The sequence below is a fragment of the Lissotriton helveticus genome, chromosome 1_1, assembly GCF_964261635.1.
Source record: "Lissotriton helveticus chromosome 1_1, aLisHel1.1, whole genome shotgun sequence".
Lineage (NCBI taxonomy): Eukaryota > Metazoa > Chordata > Amphibia > Caudata > Salamandridae > Lissotriton > Lissotriton helveticus.
Genome location: NC_136057.1, coordinates 1,940,865,188 through 1,940,890,502, shown reverse-complemented (window position 1 = coordinate 1,940,890,502; position 25,315 = coordinate 1,940,865,188). Strand labels below are relative to the sequence as shown.

Here is a 25,315-nt window from a genome sequence, read left to right as displayed (position 1 = left end):
GTACAGATAAACTCGAATCTGTTCCTATATTTCCTTATTTAGGATTGGCTTTCGCTGCGAACGGCTCGTGGAGTGGGCATTTAGCCCACGCCACGAGCAAGTTCTCGAAAGCCATCAATTCTGTAATGAGTCTCCCTCGCCCAAAGAAAATCGGTGCAACTAAAGCCATTTAAAAAAAATTTAAATTACAGTGCTTACCTGTTGCCTCATATGGAGCGGAGGTCTGGGGGTCAGGAAGCAACCAATGTATACAACGGGAGGAAAGTCGTTTTTGCAGGAAATTATTGGATGCCCCGATTTCATCCTCTGATTTTATCTGTCACAGTGAATTAAACCATATATCAGTGATTTTATTAGAGCCAGACCAGCACTCTTTTGGATTAGAGTCTGGAGGAATGATGCTGCCTCCCTTACACAAAATATTATAAAAGACTGTTTAAATTGTGATTATGGGATGGCGATTCCATGGCTCACAGAAGTTTTGAAAACACTGAGCTCAGTGGACAGGGGCACTTTATTTACCGACCCTACTGCAATTGAACTTAAGGATAAGGTCGAGGTTAAAAATGCACTTTATGCACTTTACAATATTGAACGAACCGGCAGAGAATCCCAGAAATCAACTGTTGCAAAATACCTAGGGAATGAACTGTGTAGACAACCTCTCCCGCCGTATCTCACCCTACCTATGACTAGCTGGGAGAGATCACTTTTGTTTCGTCTAAGAGCGGGTACAGTGAAATTTTTGTTGTCTTTTCCATTGGGACATCGCCACAGTACTGATTTTAATTCATGTCCCTGTGATGGTGTCAGCTCACAGGATGATCTGCATTTTCTATTCTTTTGTAAATTTTATCTTAAATATATCAAATGGCTTTTAACTCCCTATTTTAAGAAATATAGACCACTCTCATTAAATGAGTCTTACAGAATGTTAGTTTCTTTGGATTCTGATGAACTAATCTTCCGCACTAGCACTTTTTTGAGACTGAGCACACGAGTGCATAAAACAATGGAAAACCCATGAAACCAGAAATTAGTCTTATTGGAGCTGAACTGTATGAGATTTTTTAATCTAGATATATTTTATTAATTGTAAAAATGTTGTATAATGTATACTTGTAATGATTTGTAACGATATTGTGGTACTTTTATGAATTTTATGAAATTCGAATAAAGGTCTTTTGAACTTTTGTACACAGGCTAAGCATTGTTTCATCCTGTCAATGATCCTTACTTTTAGCTAAACATTTTGATTTCAGTACTCATTCAGCAGGGCTTACCACAACATTCTTTTCACTGTGGTTCGAATCATTTTTTATAAACATTATTCTTATTTCTGCATTATCCTTCACAACCTAGCAACTTCATTAGTTAATGAGGGACTTGTGATGTCCATACAACTCATATGTAGGGTGACCGGAATCTTAAAGTGAGAACAACTAGGGACATTTCATAAAATTGGAAGAAGGACTATGATCTTACTTCAAGCGACGAGTGCGTTCCTTAGCAGAGAGTTACAAAACGGTCAGTAAGAACCTTCATAGATTGCGAATTTCAAACCTGGTAGCTTTGTTTGTTAATTAAATCTTTTCTAGAAACAACTGCTAACTCCTACCGATTTTAGTCGATTTATCTTTAAAAACCCGGGACATGAGCTACATTTCTTGAAATTTTCTGGGACAGGTGGTACGAAACTGGGACCATCCTGATAAAACGGGGACGTTGTCGTCACTCTATTTATGTGCAATGTGCGTGGTAACATAAACGATGATGGTTGTGTCACTAAGGCACTGAAACTAAAGCCACTGACATATAGCTCCCTTTTGAGGGCCAGATTAGGGGACATCTGTTGTCTTACCCGTCCTCTCATTTTCAGCCAATTAAATTCCATCATTTTACAGAAAGGAGGGGTAGTAATATGGCAAAAAATTGTATTTTTGTCTCTGTCAATTTGTTCAAACGCTGTCGTTTTTAAAGCCAATTAGACGTGTACCGGTGAGGTACAGTGTCGTTATTTAGTCAAAAAAGTGCATTCACAGCATTCTGTGAAGTGAACGGCTAAGGGTGAGTCCACTCAGTTGTCTTATGGAATTGATCCCAGCATGGTCATTCCTGGACAGCGTAGGTAGGCTCACACAGAGAGAGAGAGAGAGAGAGAGAGAGAGAGAGAGAGAGAGAGAGAGTGCTCAACGATAGGCTATTAAGTACACGTACAACACAGAACAGTACAGGACGATTTACATATCAAACACACAAGCCAAGGGAAAACATAAATGCATAGTTTACATACACACAATACTGAATAGGACGCGACAGTACATGCACCAAGCACAAAAAAAACGAAGACAAAACACAGAGTTATTTTGGACAAAAAGGACTTTTCCATGCACGTTGTGCATCTCAAAATTTCACTTAATTTTACTCGGGGTCAGGCTCCTTCTTTCCCTCCTTCCTAATAGTCGATAATTTTAGCAGGTGACCTATTTTGAAAATACTTACTCCCTTTAATTGGTCGGACACTAGCCCAGTCATACTGATACTCACGGTGGGGTCCCCCAACATCTAGCAACGATGGTCCAAGCTGAGGTAAAGGAGGGATGCCGGTCAGACGTGCAACGGTACTGTTCTTATCTTTCTATGTGGATGGAAGAAGAAGGGGTAAATCTAAAACATGACAATATCTCTAACTTCTGGGTGGAGGAGGATTTGGATGAATTTCAACCCAGGGGACTCTTCATTTCTCTATTTGGTCAGTACATAAATCAGCTCACTGGTGCGCATTATTTTGGTCTAAACAGGATGGGATGGTGTTCCTGGAAAACGGTCGCACACTTGGGATATCGGTTGGAGTCGGCCTGTTGTACTGCAATAGTCCTTCAAGCTCCTGATGTAGGCTACCCTCCCATTCACTGGCTTCAAAGAGAGACTCGTTTCTAAGTAAGGAATGTGCTATTTTTCAAAAATGCCATTTGTTACTTTGCATGTTGGCACCATGTTCAGGTCTATTTTTGTCATCCCATTGACTGCTCGATCAACACCTCAGTCATACAAAAAGCATTCTCTTATCGACCCAGGCGCACATGACACATAGGGGGCCCTTTAGTAGACAGATATTTGTTACTGTCTTTTCTTGCACTGTTCTATTTTTTTAATTAGGAGGCGTGTCTGGTCCGCAGAATAAAATAGTTAGAAGGAGGACATTCCATCCTATTTTAAATCACTGTTTGTTTGTTGCACTTTTCTCTTTCATTCCTACCATCAAAAGATCAGTCATCATGTACGGTTTGTGTATTTTGGTGGACCAAATCCTAATACAACAATAAGGTGCGGAGCGGAGTGTCCCACTGATCAGGGGACCAGCCTCATTTGCACCAGGGTTTGGCCAAATGATAGGACTGATCATTGAGTCTATTTTGATGGAAACCCTTTACAATCTGTTGTGGATTAATCAACCATATACGAAAAATCGACGATGTACCGGTCTCCTCTTTGCTTGTAGTTTTCACCCTTTCCTTCGCTTTTCTTACTAACACGTTGTTTCTGTGTGATAAAGATATTTAGAGATCCTGTGGACTCAGTATCGACAGAGTAGCCCCTCAATTTGGTTGGCAGACCCCCTGTGTTTCGTGTGTTATACATTCAGCTGGTGCTGGGGATAAAATCAGGTGAGGGTCTTTAAAATATATATCCCTTGGACCCTTCTCTAAAATGTTTTTGTTTTTTCTGTTTTTTCCGCACATGACACATACGCATTCATACTATACAAATCATGACACACACGCATTCATACCATAAAAATGTTTCACGCCCCCAGAGATAGCCTCTGCATACAACGTACCATCTTACAGTACTAGCTTATTTTTCGCGTGGAATACGGTGCATTTAGGCATTCTTCATTCTTCGGCCGAAACTCTGATGTAACCTAAAGAAAAGAGGGGGAGGGAGCAGCATTCAAAGCACATCAACGTGCATTATAACAAAAATATTTTTACTTACCATGTATCTGACTTATCTCTTGGGATGCAGTCCTTGGCATCTCGGCATTGAAGCCCAGAAGAACTGTTAGTGCAGCAAAGATAACCAATGGTAGGACGCTCACTACATAGATCGTTCGAGTGCGTTATTACGGACCGTGTGTAGAAAAGAGTCGGAGGCCAGAGGTACTCATTATATGGTGATGGATCAATGTTTTCATCGAAGAAAAATGATCTACAGTGGCCTGGGGCCGTTCCTATTCGTGGAGCATGGAAACTATAGGAGGTAGCGAGTTTCACTGGGGGCATTCGTGCTTTTAATGGTATGCATTTTTGCTACACGGTAAGACCACTAACAGACTTGTCTAATGTCTGCATGGAGATCAGTTTTGCGGGCGGGTGGAGGACACAGCGCACTTCTAGTTCGATAACGCATGAGCACAGTTGTGCGTGAAAATCACAGATTCGTAATTGCCAAAGCTGGCAAACCTGTACATGGGGTCCACAAACACGGACTAGGCCATGCCTGAAATGTTTGTGTAAGGCATACCAATCTATAACACACAAAAGAAACTGTGCCTTTCTAAAAACCGGTAATATGCATTTGTGCCCGACTGCTAAAATACAGTGTCTAGAAATGTTTTTCATATATAATCTAAACAGATGACCGCTGCGTTAGGAGGTTACGAGAGGTTAAAACAGAGCAGGACTTTTCTAAAAATGTTCATTCTAATCAAATAACTTGTGCAAGGACATCAAACGCTAATATTTAAAATGAGCTTTCTTGCGATGTTTTCCGAGCCCTGGCTTTGGCCATGCAGGCAAATAAGTTTAGAGAAGATTTTTCTCTCCTTTTTACCTAATACGTTTATAAATCACTTCTGCCTAATGTTAGACTGGATGGCATTCCTTTGGGGAGGCTCAGGAGCATTTGAAAAACTCCTCTGAAACACGTGGTGTGCAAAATAAAGATTACGATGTTTTAGGACTCCAAGAACCAGAATGCACTTGGGGTTCATAGCTAACCAATTTCGGGCTAATGTACTTCTTTGGGAACCTTACAACTGTAATATAACAAAAATTCCTAGTTTGAAAAAGGCGCGCTTTTGCTCCTCCGAGGGAGCTGTTAAGTATAAGAGGTTCGATCTACTGTCCTCTTCATTGATATATCTAAACGTCAGGATCTTTACCAATTGCTTACGTTGTAGGAGTGCAAAATAGACAGATCTTGACTATTCTTTTGACGTTGTTTCTGCGTACTGTATGTTTTTAACTTTTTAGAATCGAGTTACTTCATTTAACTGGCCATTTAAATTCGAGTTTCTTTGCGTATTTGTTCCACAATGAGTCATACATTATGGGACAAATACCATACTTTTTATTCGACAAACAATTCAGGATTAAACAACCATTTTCCAATAACTTCAGAAAAGACAGGCATGATGGATATCAGTCAAAACAAAGCTCTCAATTAATCCTAAATTCAGACAAGAAATCTGCATTACCTGTCCTTTACTATTTGCAAATAGTAACCTTTGTTCAAAACTACCAATCAATCAATATTTACGATGCTAATTCCATGTGTCTTGTTGACGGGCTATTCCTAGCGTTTCCATTTTAGCGGGGTCAAAAGATCCCATCAGTGGCCTACTGATTTTCTCGATTCTTCCTAGTGAGTTTTATGCCATAGTTTGCTAAAAGCTACAGCGATTAATCTGTATTTCAAATACATGTCCTTTTTATTAGGGGGGGCCCTCCGGTGGAGCCGGATGACTGACCTCTTTTAAAGGGTCCGGTCCAAAACAATCAAACAATGTCGAGAAGACAGGCATGACGTACAAGCGGTCAATATAAATATCTCAATAGGTCGTGGACAAAGGTCCGCACTACCTGCCCTTCGCTGTCTGCAAAGAGAGAGAATATTCCTATTCTTCGTTGTTTGCAAGCAGGGAATGTCTCAAAGAACCAAAGAACCAAAGAACCAAAGAGCGCAATACTAGTATTCAATCCAAACAATTCCAAGACAATCAATCAAACAATCAAATATCGGTCGTTTTTCACGACCTTACCCAGACCGTATGGACAGTTCTTCGCCTTCCCCTTCCAGCGCCCGATCGTCCTCTTACTCCAATTTTACCGCGGCACTCCTGTGGGATCCCAGTCAGGACTGCAGGTCACTCGAGAGAGGTCAGTTCGGAACCGGTGAAGTTCGGATGATCGGCTGCCCAGACGAGGGTCTCTTTCAGGCAGGTGCACTTTCCCGATCGTTGCAGATGTTCACTCCGTCGTTAGGACCTCTCTCACCGGACCCATGTGTCGCTGATGGGCGCCACGTTGGGACGCCAATTGTAGAAAAACAGCGTTTCTCTTGTAAATACCAAAGCTGCCCAGCGCAAGACGCCTCTAATTCACTTCAATAATAGTTACCAAAATATAGAGGCAGGCACTGGAAATAGAAGGCAAGAACAGGTTTATTACTCCAGAGGAGAACACATCAACTCGGACACGCAGAATGTCTTTGGGAGGTGCTCTAACAACTTCTCCGCTGCTTTCTCTTTTATACAGTATTACAGACATTTTATTGGTGGTCAAACATCCTTGGAATTCCTGCCTCCAGCCGGTTCCCACACAGACCCACCAGCTGTCGTCCCCCCGCCCAAATCTAACAGATGATTGCTATCTTGCAGCCGGACATTCCGACAGGATCTAAAAGTGTGTGGGATCGGTCAGATCTGAGGGTTCGTGTTATTGATTAAATCAGACTTCTTTGTTAGTGCTACAAGTAATGCGTGTGGGGGCAATAAACTATGTCTGCAGGGGTCAGCAGTTACAGGGTTATCAGGAGGCCTTGCTCATGTGCAGGGGATGAAAGGACAAATGTGTTTTAGGGCGGGAAGTGGCTCCGGGGCATTGTCAGGCTGACAAGGTTTTATGACCCTAGCATGTGTGTTCAGGCCTGGTCAGGGTGCTGGGGATGATTGCGAGGTCAGGGTGAATCAAAGGTGACTAGCAGTGAGTGAACTGGCTGCGATATTTAAAATGGTTGCTGCTTACGTGCACGCAGTGGCTCTTGTTAAGCAAGATGGCGCCGGCGATGTTCACGTCTGTCGATTATATTTTAACACCTCCTAGATTGTTCAGGAACAATAGCAAGTCATGCGCATAGAGCGCTACGTGATGAGTATGTCCCCCTTTCCGTAGGCCTCTGTATCTGTCCCCTGTCCTAGCAAGGCATGCCAGCGGCTCCATAGCTAGAGCAAACAGTTGCGTCCCCCTCTCTGCCCGATACTGCTCTGATATTAAATAAATCCACATTTGTAAAGCGCACAATCACCCGCAAGGGTCTCTAGGCGCTGGGGGCCGTTGGGAAGATTAAGCAAGCTATTGCCCAGAGTCACGTGGTGCTGGGCTAACCTGCCACCGGCGCCGGGGATCGAACCGTGATCCCCAGATTCCAGCGTCAGTCGCCCTGGCCGCGGCGCCACACCTCTTCCTTGCTCTACACAAGCCTGAGTGCGTCCCGTACGCACCCTAGCTAGGGGATTCGTATAAAGTAGCTTTACTCATCTTAGAAAGCCCGGCCCCATCCGCATATGCTCCAAGACTGTATATAAAAACCTGCATTTGAGACTGTCACCGGCCTTCTCTATGTTGATTGCAAAGATGATTAACCCCCTCACTCTCCGACCACCCCAGTAGATCTACACATGTTGAAACATACTCTCAATATGTTTTAATCTGTTGGTAAGTCCATTAAAGGAAATCTTTACCACGTCTTCCTGGGCTTGCACTGAGCTCACCAATGTTTTATAGTCCTGGATTGGTATGGACGTTTTTGTGTTTGGTGCTCTAATTGTCTTCTTTTGTAAATGCCGGGTTCTGTGCAGTTACTCTCCTAATGAATCCGTCCACTCCCTCCCTGTAATTCTGAAGTTGTAATAGAAGGAGCAACATGAGTGCTAGGTGTTTTTAAACGTTTCATTGGTGTTTGTAGATCTGGAATACACGGTGAGGTGGAGTTAAGAATACTTTTGACCCTTACAGTTACACCAAGCTTCTCTCTGCTAGGTGATTTACTTAGGGCAGGAGTTAATGTTGCCACCTCACTCAGTAACACAGGCCCAGAGGTCCCCTCAGTACAAGTAGTTAGTGATTCCTCCACACACATAATCTGCTTTTCTATTGCCCCATTACACCCCTTATATGATTCATAATAGAAGATTGAGTTTTGTTTGGGGATTTAGTCAACCGCGGTCCCTGGATGTTTACTTTTTCCCCATGTTCGATTCCTAGCTATTAATTGGCTAATATTGCACATTCAAAATTACAACCATGTTTATTAAGTATATTTTCCAGGTAGGTTTTGCATCGGTCAAAATTCAAATGAGTCTGAATTGGGATCAGTAAATAACATTCCCCTGCGGGTTAAGTCAATCTTCCAAGCGGGCCATGGTCTGACGTCAAGAAAGATAAATACCAGTAATAACAAGCCACTAAAGTTTTTAGTACAACAGACCTCAGGGTGCACATTGTAATCACTTGGCCATAACACTCCTGAGGATCCACCTCACCAGGCCAAAAGGGGTGGCACAGTGCTGCCTCTTCCTGTTGCTGACGGGCGCGGACAGACCCGTTGTTGTCCTCTGTAGCCCTTAAGTACGGCTGATTACAGTCAGCTGTTGGAGGACGCAGGGGATTATGGGCGATGTAGTGCCGCAGAAGCGGCACCTTGCAGCGGCTCACCCCCGGGGTGCCCAAAGCTCCCGTTTTGAAAAGGCCCTGGAGTGCGATACTCTTTAATCAGTACACCGCCGTTGGTGATAGGTAAGATAAGGAACAGCAAGTAAAGCCCCCAGAACGGTCAAATATATAATGTCAGATGGGAATATCCCCAATTGCCAAAGCACTGAAATTATGTCGGCTCTGTTGCTTAGTTGGAGCGTTTGTCATCGTCAGCATGAGATGCTGCTCTCAATCAAACATCCATTGGTGTTTCCATTCCTTGCGAGACCCAAGCTAGCACTGTCCGGGCTCTCTGTCCACGGCACTGGAGAAAGCCTCACACTCTGTTTCTGGTTTGTCAATCCTCTGAAACCATGAAAAAACATGGGGAATCAAAGCGGTGCTGTTGGTCCAAGAAGTAAAAATCCGAAGTCAGAAGCACCTTCTAGGGAGCCCTGTGGTTTTCCTTCTTTTGTTGAGAGCTCTCACCCGGAAGGTCACCTGAAACCCCATGCTGGTCCCTTCCTTCCTCAGACCATGTGGTTTTCCTTCTTTTGCCGAGGGCTCTGGACAGGAAGGTCACCTTTTAGGAGAACTTCATCAAGAGGCCATTGTGCCTTTTTCCTACATTCTACACATCTCCCAGCCACTTTCGTCAATAATTCTTTTAGACACTGGTGGCTCCTCCGCTATGATGGAGGAGAATCGCCCCACTGCTTTCAAGCAGTGCAAAGTAGAAACATAAAATGATAATAACTTTGAGTTATTATCATTTTATGTTTGTGCTAGTTTGCGGGTGGGTGGGGCTGCTCTGCTCTGGGAGCAGGCCAGGGGAGGAGTGGTTTGCCCACTCCTACGTGCACATGGCTGTTTGGCCGGCCCTCTTGAACCACCCAAACCAGTCATGCGCACTACCCTGTTCTCCATGCAGTCTGCATTACAGCCTGAGTGGCGAACATACCCAGGCCCCCGCAAGTCAAGCTGGCCGCCACTGCTTTCAGACTCGACCCAAAAGAAGACAAAGTGACATTTTCTTCGACAGTAGGGTAGGGGCAAGATTCTGCCTCAGAATGTATTCAGTCGATGAGGTTGTAAGAATTTTTGCCTTTTATGTTTATGTTTATGTTTCTGGCTCTTGTTTTTGATGATGGGGACGGTGCAGTGATTTTCTTGCTGGCACATTAACAGATATGTGTCTAAAAGACAACCGTGAATTCCTGAGCTAAGTTGTCTTATTTTATTCACTTAAACGTACATTGTTAGGGGAGCTTCTTCAGATTGTTAGCAGTAATACTCCAAATTTAAATTGTAATTGGTTATGAAAGCATCTGCAGCCCGTCAAATAATCTAGCTTGTATGTTGAGGCTTTTAAATTGGAGATGACTTGCTTCGTACATTTTTAATAATGCAAGACTTCAGAAATGTCTTTCACCACTGCGAGAACGGTAAAGCAAAACTTTCCCTTTTAGATTTTCATCAGTAGAGGTCAGTTGTCCTTTGGTCCCTTTTTAATGTTGAAGGAAAAGTGGAAGATAATGGCTACCCACAGTGATGAGGTGCATTCTTTGGCCATTGGTGGATGTATACAAGTATTGGCAAAGCCGATAGGTCTTGGTTTGATGTGTTAATGCCTGTACAATTAGCACATTATAGTGGACTCACAGAAGAGGGACAGTAGGAGCAGACACAGGCAGGAGGCTATGCTTGTAAAGTAGTCCCTCGTGCAATTACTCAAAAGCACTCGAGTGCAGGTGGAAGGATACACCCAAACAGACAAAAGAATTAAGTGAGAGATGAATAGTCCACTGAGGTGAGCCAAAACGTAATTGACAAAGTCTCATGCTAGCAGTTGAAAGAGGCTGGTTGAAGAAAGCCAATGGTTGTAAATGGGTGAACCCAAAGCTCCCACTAAGAAACCAGCGGTTTTGACAGTTGCTCTGTCAAACTGAAAGCAAAAAAATGTGGGCCACACTTACTGAACTTTCACGCAGCACAGCAAGCCACCATGCTGCGTGAAAGGGCACAAACGTGCCGTATTTATGGCGCATTCCTGACCTTTCCTTTCACTGGCGCACAAACTGACGCCTAGCGCCAAAGGAGGCTCCCTTGCGCTGTGGTGCAAGGGTGTCTGTGTTGCAAACAGGATTGTTTTTATTCAGAAAGGGATACCTTCCCGCACAAAAACAATCCTCAGAGACTTTTTCCTCTGTCTAGAATGCAGCACACATCGAAAAAGGAAAAATCGAGGAGAAATGAAGATAGTTGTACTTGTTACACTCATCTGGGGAGGCATCGTATTTGACCCATTCCCAGGTCTACTAGTGTTGGTAGATCTGGGAATGCACCAAAACCCATGGGTGGATGCGTGGGAACACCCACGCTCCACCCATGGAACGCCTCCCTGGGGCACAATAACAGAACGCAGCAATTTGCACTGCGTTACTCTAGATTTATCAAGCAACCAGAGCCACGCTAAGTGGCCTTGTGTGACTTGATAAAATGAACTTCGTTGTTGCACTGCCCCTGCGCCCCATATCATGGCGTGTTTGCACTCTAGGGTAGTGTGCTTAATGTATACCAAGGCTTGCCATGGTGATGCTGTCTCCCTGTGGACCCTGTTGCACTTAATTGCCTTGCATGATCAATCTCTCGTGCAGTACCTAACCAGGTCTCCTAATGCCAGGACATCCTGTGCACAGCTTTGGAGAGCATGATGTGGGGTCTACAAAAGTGAAAAGGTCTCAACAATCTGCCTTGCTATTTGGAGAACATACTCTTCAGAGCTGGTCCTGCTATTGGTAATTTAAAATATAATGATGCTCACATGTGAAGCTTAGAAAGCAAAACAGTCAGAACACCTGAAATGGGAAAATAATCAATAGAAAACCCTTATCTTCCAGGAAAGGCTGATAAACGACGGAAATAAGATATCTTATCAGAAGCAAGGAAAGGTATTCCTCAGACATTCCTGAACCTGCTGGCCAGTTTGATGCACTGGAATCTTGGATTTAAGAACAGCCATAGCAATACATTACATTCTATGCTCGGTGGGCGCTCATCATTTCGCAACTAAAAAGGACCATAAATTTGTAAATGAAATATCTTTGAACTTTGATAATAGAATCTCCTGTGTAAATAACCATCCTGGGTCAAGCAATAGAGGAAGTGTCCAAGGGCCAGTAGCGGCTGCTACCTGATGGGTTTGTTGGGGGGGGGGGGGGGCTGGCGAAATGAAGGGAAAAAAAGAACCTACCTGGGTACAGCCACCTGCCACCTCTCATCTGTCCTCTTCATCTTCTTCCTGTCTCGAGCACCCCGGGCTCCCAGTCTCCCTTAAACTTATCACAACACTTCTGTCACCATGGCAGCAGCGTCATGATTGGTCTTAACACCATGGTCCGGTGCTCAGACCGGGACTGGAAGCCTGTACATGTACCTCACCAGGCTGTGCATTACAGCCTACTGGGGAACATGCAAAGTGTCAGGAGCGGCTCCACCCCTAGGGCGGAAGAGCGTCGCCCCACTGCTTTTTCGCGGTGCAAGAAGCAGAAACATAAAATGGTAATAACTACCAATTTATGTTTCTTCTTCTCGCACTGCGAGAAAGCAGAAGGGTTTGGTTGAGGGTGTGCGGTTGAGCGGGTGGGCAGGGCTGCTCTGCGAGCAAGGAGTGGTGTGCCCACTCCTAAGGGCGCAATGACTGTTTGGTTGGCCCTCATGTGCACTCTGCCCTTTCACCATGCAGGCTGCAATGCAGACTACATGGAGAAAATGGCCTCCCCGTAAGCCCCTGGCTGGACGGCATCCCCACCAATCACAACGTTGCCATTGCAGCATTGTGATTGGCTTAGGGGAAGGGAGGCTGCCCGCTTCCTGTTCTTGCTAGAGGCAGGAGAGCAGGAGCAAGAGTCGGGGCTGGAGCCAGAGAGCCGAGAAAACAAGGGACAGGAACGGCGGGCAGGTAAATTTTTTTTTAATTCATTATTAAATTGACACCCCCCCCCCCCTCCCATAACCGCGTGACCCCCGCTTCCCCATCCGCGATTAATGCCGGCCGTGACTGCAAAGTGCGTAAGACTGTTAGGCTGGCCCAAGACGCTCAGCCAAACCATCCTGCGCACTTAGAGAGTTCCACCACTCCTTCCACCCCCCCCCCACCCCCACCGCGCTGGCCAGCCCGACCGCATGAAACTGAGCCACTGCAGTAGGAAAAATACAATGACAATAACGTTGAGTTATTATTGTTTTATTTTTTCCTTTTGAACTGCTGGAAGAGCAGTGGGGCGAATCTTCTCCGCCTTAGCAGAAGAGCCGCCACTGCCAAGGGATAATCTACAGTTGTGGAGCTGTAGGTGCTGAGACTGTATGCTCTGAAGATGAGGGATACATTTAAATATCAGAAATTACACCCATTTGAGGGATGAGAAACTCCAAGACTATGTTAAAACTGCTGTAAACCAACAGAAACGGAAGGGCACTAACCTGGTAAAAACCACTTACACACAACTAATCCTAATGAAATAAAAAATACAGTTTTGCGAAAATACGTGGTTCATGTCAGTTGACAGCTAATGCAAAATGCTTTCGTTTCTGCGGTCCTCTCTGTCAAAAAAATGTGTACAACACTTTTAATCTCAGAGCCATTGAATGAGGCCTGCAAACTTTTGCTCCCGACTCCTCTCAGGCGGGGTGAATCTGGAGAGAGTGGCCCATTAGGCGGAAGCTCCAGGAGGGTGGGTGAGCAATGGCTTCTGCCACCTGGGCTTGTTTGCAGTCCAGACTGACCCAAAGCTGCCCTGAGAAGGCCAAGAACCGGCCCTATGTAAACAGGGCAATGGAGGACGAATGTGTTTCAAGGGGGGCTGGCGAGCTGCCGCAAGCCTCTGCTTGGCCCTATAAACCACCCTTTGCACGGCACTGCCCCATCTTGCTTGGAATCAGCCTGCAGATGTAGGGTGAGCTCCTGGAGTCTGCAAACTAAGGGCAGCACGCTTCCGGCCTACAGTCAGGCTCCCTCGCTTCACCACTCTGTGGTACAGGCCCTGCCTGTGAAACACTGCAGCTCTGGCTGCATCTTCCCGATGCCTGCTCCAAAGGCGTCACATCCCAAAACAAGCAATTGCAATGCAATAGGTCTCGCATTACTAAAGTTTGAGCTATTGGTGTTGCATTCTTTAGCAATGTCAATAGCTCAAACTTTAATAATGCGAGACCTATTGCATTGCAAATGCTTGTTAAAATGAGGTCCTACCTGCCCCATCAGAATCCTGCACCGACTTAAGCCTCCCACAGAGCATCCCAAGACCAACCACAAGTTCACATGAGCAAATGGCATGGTACCCAAAAGACCCCTATGCTTATTATTATGACCACTTTATCTAAAATGCATTCTTTGGTACATTCCACCCATGAATTGATGTCAGCCATGGATGATTACTGGTAACTCCAGAAGTTAAAAAGAAACTCAGAGCTCCATCATTGAATGAAGGGAAAACTGCTTCTGAGATTCCCCTGAACTGGAAGCACAGAGGAGTACTTCATATTCTTCTGGACAACATTAAAGCACATTTCTCTTTTATTTCCCCATGGAGACATTTATTAGTGATTGTGGAATATGTCAACCCAGCAATTTATAGATCAGTTTGGTTATAGCTCTATAAAAAGACAACTCAAACCACTTGCACAGATGAGCCAGCCTTAAGGCTTAAACTGTTACAACTATGATACAAAACTCGGATTATCCTGAAGCTGCAACATTGCCTGATGTAGCTAGAACATCTCCTCCTAGTACCAAAATAACTCGGTGATCAAGAACCATCTAAAAAACAAACCTCAACAATGTTGACATACGAATATGTAGCAAACCAGCCACGCCCACCCATTGGGGAAAAGCACCTGGACTCGCCTATCGTATGAAACTTGGTGAGGAACCAGGGAGCCAAACTGGCATTGGGTCTCACCACAGCACCACAAGTCATCTCCATGATCAAGACTTTTTCTGCCTGGTGCTCCTAATGAGAGGCTTTTCTTGAGTTTTTGCGTCCAAACTACCCCAGCTCTGTTAATCTGGTCTGTAAAACACTGACTGGCTCGCTGTAACACTTACTCTGCAACTTCTACTGGGTCCAAAAGATAGGCGCAATACTCCTTAAACTTTGCAACCACATCTATGTTTCCTTTCAAGCGCTCAAATGGCTGCAGGAAGTTCTGCAAATCTCATTAAATGACAACTGATTTACACAACACACTTTCCAAGGTTTCTGACCAAAGTTCATACAAATGAAGCTTCAAAACAACCCGCGCAGGACAGGCTTAAGTTAAAAAAAACAGCTTCTTCTCGAGACGCCTTGGGACAACTAACCTTGCCATGGCATTACCTCATCCTTAGTTGGTCCTTTAGCTCCTAACCAGCTCTCCTCCAGAAAACAAGGGACCACCTCTCTTTCAGTAACCTAAGAACATGTCTGCCACCCTGTTCCAGCAAGTAAGGCACTCAGCCCTCATCCCGTTGTGAAAATTGTACGGCCACATTTGCTTGACATTTCAAGTCCCATGTATTGTAGGGAAACGTTGGATCCCTACAGCCTTTAAGTTTCAAGAGAAGTGGTTTTGGTTTAGTTTTAAAGACGGGTAGTGTTGTTGTGCCCTGATGTTCAGTGGGAGATCATTCCAGTGAGTGGGTCCAAGAGGACGGGAGAACAAGAATCTGGATCATTCGCAGAATGGGTTTGTTGTTAAGTACACAAACTACATGCATTATAACCCCCCTAGGAGACAACAACAATCATAAACGAAAAAGAAAAAAGAGGAAGTAAAAGCAGAACGAGGCCAACAAAGGGAGGAGCAGGGCTCCTTAATGGAGCTGGGAGGGGATGGGGGCTCTTAGTGCTTAGTGAGGTGTGTCAACCGCAGCACTGTGTGTGGGGGAATGTTCAGTGTGTGCTGTAGTGAAGTGAATCCAAGCACAGGGTTTGCATGTAAACGGGACGCCTGTGATTAGCAACTACAAAAAACAAGCATTTACAATGCAATGGTTTCGCCTTTTGAAGAGTTTGAGCTATTGGCATTGTAAATGACAATTTTTATTTATGTGTTGGTTTTGAAAATAAATAAATAAATGGCATTGTCATTTACAATGCCAATAGCTTAATCTCTCGCAAATGTGAGACCTATAGCATTTGCAATGCAATAGGTCGCGTATTTACGCGAGTTTGAGCTAATGATATTGCAGCTAACAATGCGTTTTATTTATGTTTCAAAAACCAAAACATAAATAAAAGGTCTCTCACACTGCTGCCTCTCACACACTGCTGCCTCTCACACACCATGCTCTCTCACACACCATGCTCTCCCACACACCATGCTCTCCCTAGAAGACTCACACTTGAGAGCACCTACAGGCTCTGGTTTTAGAAATATCTGCCCCTTAGGTTAACACATGCACAGGCTCTGCCTTTAGAAACAGGTTTATCCCTTAGGTTAACACATGCACCGGCTCTGGAAACAGACACATGCACAGGCACTGGCTTTAGAAACTGGTTTATCACGGCTTTAACACAGGTACAGGCTCTGGAATTAGAAATAAGATATGTTCCTTAAGTCAACTTCACTTACACGTTGTGGCTTTGTAAAGAATATCTTTTCCCTAGGCCTAAGTTAACACAAGCTTGCTTTAGAAATTGCGGCAACCCCTTAGTTTGCACAGATCTTGGGGACTCAGGGTTTAGAAAGCAGAGTAATCTGTGGGGTTACACAGGCCTACAGGCTCGGGCTTTGGGAAGAGGAGGAATCCCATAGGTAACACAGGTTATACAGTCTGATCAAAGTTCAAACACCATTTCAGTCTCTTGCTTTCAACCTTACAGGCTCGCGCACAGCGGCTGTCCATCACATCACATGCGCTTCTCGAGCTCTAGACCCGGGTTATAGAAATCACACAGGATCCGGGCTCTCCCGCAGGCTCGAGCCTCTGACGTCAGAGCAAAGGTCTCCCCCATATTACTCCCCGTCCCAGTACCTTAAAGGCCGGTTCACTTACGGTTCGGGCGGTACTGCCGAAGCTGCTTGAAGCAGGGCGCAGGCGAGGAGACCCAGGCCCCACATCCTGGTGACAGGGAGGGGTCAGGGGTCTGCAGAGGGGGGCTGGCGGACAGCTGAAACCCCAGAGGAACGGGCTGGACGGCGAGCTCCACCAGCCGAACTCGTAACTTCCAGAGAGAGGATGAACGCAGCGATGCAACTGAGGGGGCGGGGCATGGGGGCTGGGGAGAGAGGAGGGGTCAAACACTAACGGCAAATGGACAAGGGCGGTGCAGGGCAAAGTGTTTGTTGAGGTTCTACAATTTCCCTCATCCAACGATCGTGTGATTAGAAGCCGAGACACTGCCCCACCCAAAAAGATTTGCGAACTATTTACAGGGCGTTGTGTTTGTGAGACAAGACAAGAAAGCTCTGATTAGGGTAGCCACCTTTTCTTGGGAATAAATACCGCCCATTTGTATATGTTTTGCTTTCCTGGAACATCCAAGAGATGCCAGGTGAGAACAAGACAACAGCTGAGGAGCACGGAGAGGAGCGCTTTAGAAACTTATGCTCCTACCGACACTTTGCGATCGGGTTTCCGGCAGCTTAAATCATACCGTCGGAAACATGTCTCCGTGGTTCGCAGGGACGGTGGCCGGGGGGCAGTGGCGTGGGAGGTTGCACCATAGCGCGGGCGGCACACGGACAGCGGGAGGGGTGGCGGGAACGGGCAAACGGACAGCGGGGGGGGCGGGAACGGGCAAACGGACAGCGGGAGGGGGGGGCGGAGTAGTAGGGCTCGGAGTAGGGAGCGGGTCGGGTCTGCGTCCTCACAGGGAGAGCGAGCAGGCTGGTGTGACGAAGGATGCCGAGACAAAAAAAAAAAAAGCACCGCCTCCCGCCGCCTGACGTGGGCAAAAAGGGAAAAATTCTCGGGAACGCCCACCAATCGCCTCGAACAATGACGGACAGATGTCTGTTCCAATGGCTAGCCTCCATTTATGGAGCTAGCCAATGGAACAGAGAGGCGGAACAAAGCCACACAGTGTAAGACATAAGATTTCGCGCTGCGCGAAAGGCGAAACCTAAAAAACATGGACGCGCGGCCTGAAAGTGAAAGAGACTGTGCGCCCATCCCCCAAGAATTCTGATAACCTCGTCCCTCCTCGCCAAATTCTTCAGTGCTCTTTTGAAATATTTGTAAATGCACAGTGTGGGAGTAAAGGGAAGCTAGGAGCGTGAGCCGGGCAAGTGCGTGCTTGCAACTGGTGTAGTGCTTAGTGAGGTGTGTGTCAACAGCAGCACTTTGTGTGTGTGGGGAAATGCAAGCGCCTAGAGGTCATTGAGCTTGCATTGCTGTTAACGCTGCACATGGAATGGCCTCTAGGCCCTTGTATGAGCAGGGTGCTGGTGAGAGGTCTCGCTCATGGTACTGTAAGCACTTGTATGATGATTGCGTGATGCTGATAAGTAATTATTAGCACTGCATACTGAATGGCCTCTAGGCGCCTGCATGAACAGGATGCTGGCGAGAAGTAGTGATTTATTTGCAGTGCAGTCTCAATGCACCGTAGGCACTTGTATGGTAAGCGTATGATGTTGAGAAGTACCGAATGATTAGCACTGCATTTCGAAAGGCCTCTTGGCGCTTGAGTGAAATGTGTGCTACGAGAGTCACTGATTAATTAGCCCTGAAACGGAAGGTCCTCTACGGGCAGGGACGAATTGTGTGTTGGTGATAGGGAGAGAATTTTAATATTTTTATGGAGTTTTATACAGCTCGAACTGGACCCGAAGCACCAGCTGCACATTCATTTTTGTTGTTGTTGGGCACGGGGATTTGCTCCAAATCACAGGATGTTGAGCGTCCTTGCCGAGACTTGAAACCGGTCCTCCAGCTTCAAGTTTGACTGATCTAGCCGTTAGGCCACATCCTCTCCCCTACCGGACTGCTCACCGGATTTCAGACTGTCTCGTAGAAAGTAAATAGCGAACCACTGAGGCACAAAAAGTGGACAATGAATGAAAGAATGATTATATAGAAGCCATATTTACAGTATAGGGGGACTGGGGAGAAAGGGCGAGCAGGGAGTAGCAGAGAGTGGGCAGTGAGGTGTGGTTGCTTCTGGTTTGTCTTCACAGAACTACTGAAGGTCGAGAGTGAGCTCATGGAACAGCGGGACGTGGATGGAGTAAATTACAGTGGTAGGGGCGAATATATTTAACGTAATGTGGCACAAGGAGGTTTTAACTATAACATTGAGGTTTAACAGCACACTGAGGGACACTCAGAGGCACATCAAGGTGCGCCAAAACTAAAACGTTTCTATACCTGCCCACTAGGAAGCAAAGTAACTTCTCTATTAAAGTTATGATTATTAAAAAAACATTTTCTTTACATGCACACGGATTGCACATTTGAGTGGTGGCATGTTTTTTTTCTCCCTTTTTTACTGCTGTGACATATGAAATAAATAAAATACAAAAATCTATAAATAGTACTTTGCAGCACAGCACAGAGCAACACAGGGAATGGGGATAAGTGAGAGACAGCAGAAACACAGCAGATGGGAAGGGGGAGAAGTACACGGGCAAGATAGAGCAATACTGGAAGAGGGAGGGAAGCACACAGATGAGAGATAGTAACACAGAGTGCAGATGGAGAGAAGCACATGAGGTAGAAAACTGGAAACATATGTAGTGTCGAAGCAAAAAGGGAAAAAAGTAGTTCCCTGAAAGTGATCAGTAGAAGAACTCAAGTAAATGGGCTATGCTCTGGCGGGGGAACGGACACAAGCTGAACAAGGCAAGTACTTGAACGAGAAACAAGTAAATGAGAGTGACAATGAAGCCAACAAATTGTAAGCAATGGAAGTTCTTGGTATGCTAACAATATGCCATTTTCAGCCTCGTGCCTCTGGCCTAATAAAAAGCAGAGACACTAGAACTAGAAAAAAGCTGGAGTGGCTTCAGTGCAACATAGAGAAAATGCTTCGAAGCAACCATCACAGTAAGAATCAAATCGAATTCAGGTAAAAATAACTCTTTCTCTAGCATCATGTGCACAACACACCTTGAGAGAATGCTGGTGAAACAGGAATAGTTGATTCTCAGAGCAGCAAAATGGCACCCAGCACATTGTCACAGCAGCCCACAAGGTGCGTTGAAGGCCCCAAAGTCTTTAAAAGAGAGAGAATGTAGAGAATGCTTCCACTTGACCAGAATACAGAACTGCTCCAGGTACAGAACAAGAGCGCAAAGGCCAAGAATGCGTTTGGTTTCCTGGTGGATTGGAACAATTAACATTTTAATAAAAAGCAGCTTTATCTCGGGCGCTGTGACAAGGAATACCTGATAATTACATCAGCAAGAAATGATGAGTCAGTTCCATTTGTAAAGACCCTCAGTAGGAAGTGGACCACAATGGGACCAACTTTATTCAGCTATAGCATCAAGGAAGAACTAATGACACTCACTAGTAACTTGTCTACAGACAGAAGGCTTATTTGCCCAGGCAAAAGCCTTCATGGTATGCATAGCTTCAACCAGCAATTATCAATGGGCCCACTTCACAAAATCATTGAAGAGAACATCCACATGACAACCTGACTGTAATCTACGGGTGTCGACAACACTTGCCCAACTATTGGAAAATACCGCATGGGATGGAGCTCTATAGACAACCAATGCAACAACACATCCCTCTCAGAGCTATTACCCAATGAAGATCCATTTCATCAATAACGTTTTTGTATACTTTAGTTTGACGCCCTAAGTGGGATTAGTATGCCCAGACTGGGTCCCGGGCACACTATGTCACTGGAACCAAGCTGTACCTCGCGGATGAGCCCATAACTAGGGTTAAATCGGTCTTGGAATACAAGTATACCCCATGCACTCAAAGGTAAGAACAATGTTCAGTGAAATTCAAGCAAATGATTAATGTACAAAGCAACAGAGAATTGTTGGAATCTCCAGTGGGAGAGTAGTCCGGTGGAGTCCTTTATTAAATAAAACAGCCAGCCGACACGTGTTTCATCGCTATTGCGAATCCTCAGGGCTATAAGTAGCTGTGTAGCGCCAGAAGGTCGCTCAGCTGGTGATACCTCCGACCCAGCCGGGCCTATAACCGTGGATAAGATAATATCAGTGAAGAAACAGTCGATCCCTGTATGCGTGGAAAATCCTTGTTATAGGTTCAATGAATATATCCAATCATCAATAATAAGTATTGTGTATTCCGGCATACAAAAGTATCAATATCTCTCGGGGTATCACGCTGCGAGTATGCAGCTAAGGGTCGGGTACGACCTACTTCGGTGTTCTAACGCCCGATTCCGATATGTAGCTCAGCGTGGCCGCGTACTAATCCGGCTTGTTCTTTTGGTGTACCTCGCGGATGAGCCCACAACTAGGGTTAAACCGGTCTTGGGTTGCTTGTGTTCTGGTTCAGGGAGGGCCTGGCTTTTCAGTTCGAGCTGGACTGTTCCAATTGGAACAGGGTCAGGACTGATTTTCACCATTATGGTATAGCCCTGACATGGCCTGAGAATGACATGACATGTAGACCCATCGCAAAGGCAAACTCACACAGAACTGAGTAGACAAAACCTACTACATCACTGGGGACAACCTGCACCAAGAACATGGATTTGAGCCCCTGGAACAGAGTGCCAAAAAGCACCACCAGTCGGCTTTAGGGTGGTGCAATCAGTGCCATTGTGAGTACAATTTTCAGACAATAATAAAAATGCCAATGTTGGTGATTAATGTATCTGTTGGAGAGATCTGAGATTTATCGTGTCCCAGTTATGACTCATCAAACATTATTGCAGAAAGCATAAAGTGGAACATGGGGATCAAAGAATTGCATTCTTTGTAGTTTGCTCAGGGGGTTACTGCTGTTGTCACTGACTTCCTTTTGTTAGTTGCAGTTCATAAGTTACATTCCTAATATGGCACAGTGAGCTATGAACAATAATCAAATAGCTGCATGGAAATTGCAAGGCAGGGATTTACAATCTTTTAATCCCCTCCCATATATATTTTATTTAAACCAGTTTATTGAATTTTCAAATAAGCTCATCATTTACATCACTAGGTCAACATATCACAAGTGTAACATTCATATATTCCTGGCTTCCCTTTAATAACTACTCGGTAGAGTTCCAACGCCCTCAACCACCCTCTCTCCCCCCATGAGTTGCAGATGATTCTAGGTAATGTTCTATCGGACAGGTGATTAAATCAGGGGTTCTGTCATTGTTCAAGATCGTGTGATCATCTATGACAGGGGTTATGTTAAGATACTACTTTTGCCCTCGCCTTATCATGGCCTGCATCTCCTCTCTCCGCTAGTCAGGTGATGGAGATCTCATGGGGGGTGACCTCTCTGCATCTCTGCCAAATGCTGCTAGTTCGTCCACCAGTAGTCTCCATGTCCTTACTTTGTGCAATGTGCCTATGCCCCACCTTTCCTCTAGTAAAAGAATCCTCCCTTCTGCTCTCTTGCATTTTTCAAACTCTTACTTCCAGGTTCCCACCCTCGGCCCTCCTGTCGACTTCCAGTTCCTAGTGATCTTCCGCTTGGCCAGTACAAACACCAGGTCCTGGAATTTCCCTGTCATTTTTGTCTTGGCTGTACGTGGGAACCAACCCGGTAAACAGTGGCCTGGGGTGTTTGGGATCTCTTTTTCTGTAATAGTTCCTACTATATGTATCACCTCTGGGCCCAGCACCCATACCTACAGACCACGCACGTAACCTAGGCTTCATCCTAGACTCCTCCCTCTCGATGGCCAGACAAGTCAACGCCGTCTCATCCACCTGCTTCAACGTACTTCGTATGCTCAAAAAAATCTTCTATTGGATCCCCACCGAGACAAGAAAGACCGTCACCCACGCACTGGTTACGAGTCGACTAGATTACGGAAATACCCTCTACGCCGGAATTACAGCCAAATTACAGAAAAAACTCCAACGCATCCAAAACGCATCGGCAAGACTCATTTTGGACATCCCCCGCCAAGATCACATTACCAGCCACCTGAAAGACCTCCACTGGCTTCCCGTCAACAAGAGAATAACATTCCGTCTCCTCACCCACGCACACAAAGCCCTCTACAAACTAGGGCCCGAATGCCTCAACACTCGACTATCCTTCTACACTCCCACCCGCCAACTAAGATCCTCCAATCAAGGCCTCGCCGCAGTTCCACGTATCCAAAGATCCACCATGGGAGGCAGATCCTTCTCCTACTTAGCGGCCAAGACCTGGAACTCACTCCCCACTCACCTACGCCTTACACAGAACCACATCTCCTTCAGAAAAGAACTTAAAACCTGGCTATTCGATAAATAATTAACCCCCTCCCCAAGCGCCTTGAGACCCTATGGGTGAGTAGTGCGCTATATAAATTCTTGAACTTGAACTTGAACCTCCCCCCAAAATGTGCTCAGCGAGGAGCAGTCCCATAACATGTGCAGCACGTGCGCTTCCTTTTCCCCACATATGTGGCAGGCTGCTGCTTCCGCTTGAAAATACTATCTGATGCCTGCCGGAGTGAGGTATTCTCTGTGCAGCACATAGTAGTTAATTCATTTAAACCACGTATTTCGGGACATCTTCGGCATTCTCTCTACTATAGTCTCCCAGTCTGCCTCCGGGATTGGGCTTCCCAAATCCTCCTCCCACTGCAGCCACAACCGTTCCAGTGGTTTCTGGATGTCGCGGTGTATTGCTCTGTATAGGCAGGAGACCGTTTTTAGGTCTCGCCTGTCAATGCACTTGCGCATTGAGCTTGCGAGAATATAGGGGCTTATCCAGAGCTTATCCATCGGGCGATTCCATGCAGTGCCCATAAAAAGCGCGTGCACATCAAAGCCAGCCATCTGTTCCCCAGCTTGGTGCCTACAGCAGCTCTTCAAAGGTATCCACTCCGCCCCTTGCTGCATCAAAGGCTCCCCTAATTATTCACGGCCGGCCGGCTGTACTTTCACTTTCACGGCCACCAGGCCGTGTCTCTCGTTTCTCCTCCCCCTCCCAGTGTACTTTTGATTTCGCAAGACTGACGAAAGGCCAGAAGCAGCGGACATTCTTAAGTGAAAATTAGTGACCGTCACGCTTGTCTTTACATGCTTGTATTTACATGCATCAGCTTTGGATTCTTGGACTGTGGGCCGGTTCAAGTGCATTACGGTAACCATGCTGTTCCTGCTTACATTTCATATGCCTAATCTTCTATTTAACAGCAGTCCTCGCAACTCCGGAGAGCTCCGTACATGCTGCAATGCTGGGCTCATTAACACCCCACCCGCTACCCCGTCCTTGCATGAATATGGCAGCCGCCCGCTTTTGTTTGGTTCTGCATATCACCATGTCATGTTTTATCTTTAGATGTATCAGCGTCTGATTTTTGCACTGCTGGCCCAGTTAGAGTGTATTAAGGTAACCATGTTGTTTCTGCTTACATTTCACGTGCTTTACTCTCGTTCTATTATTTAATTATTCCTCAATGAACACACACATATGTATGCGCGTGTCCCATCCTAGTGCCAAAGTCTGCCTGCATGCACGTCTTTAGGGTCAGAAGGAAGTACACGAAGGTACTAGGTCAGCTGACACTTACTCCTTTTCTCGGCTGCCGCCTCTTCCCCCACTGCTTGTTTCGTTGAACAGGCACTGACTAAACTGTTGTTTGTGCGCCACCCCATTTTCTATTTCTTTAAACAACGCACGGAATTATCCATTTCTTTCCTGCCCGTATTTTACTGCATCGTCCGTCCCTTCCTCTCTTGTTACAACGCCGCCTCCTAGCTATACCAAAGCTTTTTCCAGCAACTGCCGCCACTACCTCGGGAGATCTAAACAGATCTGTTCCTCACTTTACAATTTCCATGTACTAGAGCCTAGAGGGAGTTCCCCAGATATTTAGTGCAAACACTGTGTTTTTCACTTCATTGTCAGCGCCCGTGAGTACCTCTTCAATCTGTGTTGCAACTCTGTATTATACACGTTACTCCGGCATGTCCATTTTTCTGTGCCTCGTATTTCCACCAGTTCCACAGTTGCTCCGAGAGTTTAGTAGTTTGTATTGTGACCGACACCGGAGAAGCGAGCAGCGCTTGTCACGGTCTCACTCTGGGCAACTTTCAGGTCAGTGGGTGCACAATGTGATCTGCCATGGCTGCTGCATGTATCGCACTCACTGGACTTGAGCGCTTCACCTTGAGATGGCCCCTTGCCGCCCTCACTTCCTGCCTTGTAAACTTCCCTCCCCGACCATGTAGCATAACACAGTCTGTATGAAGAAGCACAAGACTGAAATTTAAGTAATGTCCACTCATTCACATCCTGGGTAAATTAAACAGGTCATTAAATTGAAACTGCAAGGCCTCAATGACACCGTCTACAAAAAAATACTCGAGGCAGTACATAAACCGTTTAGGCAGGGCTTCATCACTCCGTTAATTTCACCATTTATTTTGTTTCCTTTTTTTAACAGAATTCACAGGTCTTGTTGTTTGGTTTGGGAAGGAAGCCCTCGATCTTGCATTCACACCTAGCATGCAGTGTATCCACAATCATGTTGTTT

General features: G+C 45.7%; 1 protein-coding gene across 3 annotated transcripts in view; it reads left to right on the top strand.

Moving 5' to 3' along the window:
• The window catches only part of LOC144755126 (protein FAM163A-like), a 276,361-nt gene that overhangs the window by 99,270 nt on the left and 151,776 nt on the right, over positions 1-25,315 (top strand). The gene's annotated exons all lie outside the window — the stretch shown is intronic.